The sequence below is a fragment of the Solanum tuberosum genome, unplaced genomic scaffold (assembly GCF_000226075.1).
Source record: "Solanum tuberosum cultivar DM 1-3 516 R44 unplaced genomic scaffold, SolTub_3.0 scf00177, whole genome shotgun sequence".
NCBI lineage: Eukaryota > Viridiplantae > Streptophyta > Magnoliopsida > Solanales > Solanaceae > Solanum > Solanum tuberosum.
Window position 1 is genome coordinate 1207051 of NW_006239101.1, and position 1814 is coordinate 1208864.

Here is a 1814-nt window from a genome sequence, read left to right on the forward strand (position 1 = left end):
ATAAAAAGATATTGCTTCTGCTATGCTAATAAGTTAAGAAGTCTCAAAGAAGACATGCCATATCTTCAAGGAGCGCAAACCAAAGAAAAAATAGAGAATCTGTTATGAATGGGCCTAGACCAGTATTGACAAAGCAGTGTTATGCATGGGCCTAGACCAGTATTGACAAAGCAGCCCAAAACCAAATTAAAAGGCTATGTGTGGGATCCGGGTTGATAAATAGAGACTTGGGAGAGCAAAATAGGTTTATGCAAATTATGTGAAGCTTTGGCTTTCTAATCCTCTCATCTCCTTTCTATGGTCTAAAATCTCATCCCCTTCTAGTTACCTTCTTCTATGTTATCTATCTATAATTAGTGTTGTTACTTTGTTGTGGGTATTATACATTGTAACTTGTATTCCGTAATAACAATATATATATTAGTGTTTACCTTGAAAACTGAGTTTGTTACATTGGTGCTCTCGTTGAGAGGTTTCTCATGGAGAACCAAAGACTCAAGGCTCTCATCAATGAATCCATTAAGGAGGCGAAAGAGTCATTTTCCAAAGATATTGCAGACATTCGCCATATGTTACAGGAGATTACCGGAAAGTTCGTTCCGGCAGGGCCTCACATTCAAGATCCAACAATGGAGGTTGCTCGTCCTCATCACGGGAAAGACACTCTTGAAGCCCCCACACTCCGTCATAGGCCAGCTCCGTGGAACTAGGACGATTTCGTGGTGAAAATCCAGAGGCGTGGATTTTCCAAGCTGAACGTTATTTTGATTTTTACGGAATCGCAGAAACGCACAAGCTAACCTTGGCATCCTTTTATCTCAAAACGCTATTTTGATTTTTACGGAATCGCAGAAACGTACAAGCTAACCTTGGCATCCTTTTATCTCAACGGTGAAGCTTTGGAATGGTATCAATGGCTGTTTTGCAACAAACAACTGGCTGGCTGGGACCATTTAGTGGACAAATTGTTGATTCGTTTTCGCTCCCGTACTAGGGACAAACAACGCTAGTTCTTACCCATTCCCAGAAACAAGAATCATAGGGCATTGATTCGTTTTCGCTCCCGTACTAGGGACAAACAATGCGAGTTCTTACCCATTCCCAGAAACAAGAATCATAGGGCAGTGGAGTACTCTCAGGCGGTTAGTCCATCGTTTGGTTAATATTGAGACTTTGGGTCCCCATGTTGGACTCCAAATATGACTTGAAGAACAACCCAAACGGCTATGCCGGCAAGGTGTTCGCTGAAATGCCCGATAAGAAAATTGACATGGAAGTCGAACATCCAGTGATAACTGATTCAACAAATCTGGCATCCCATATGTTTGATGAAAATTTTCAAACAGTTTCTGCATTTAAGGGAGAGTATGGTGAGCTTATCATGTTTGATAATAATTGTCTTGCACTACCTTGTTTGCCTTCGATTTTTAGTCGCACCCACATTATAGGAAGATCTATTTTTGATTACTTCAAGGAATTCGGTCATGCTAACCTCCCATTATCGTTGTATCGATTTCCACCTGATCATTTTGGGTTCAGCTTTCCATTTGATCCTGGTTCTAGTTTGCTCCCCATAATTCTTGGCGCTGCAAACAATTATTCACGCAATGGTTGTGGATGATTTCAAAGAACTCATTACAATTAATGACACTAAGAATATGGATACATCATTGGTGTCTCAAAATAAGGAGGCCAATTCAAGAAATTGTGTAGCTTGGGTCATTGACATGTCTCTTCATAGGGATACAACTAGCTTTCTGATTCCTTTAGCTAACAAGGAATACATAGTAACAAAGGGTTATATTGCACCAAAA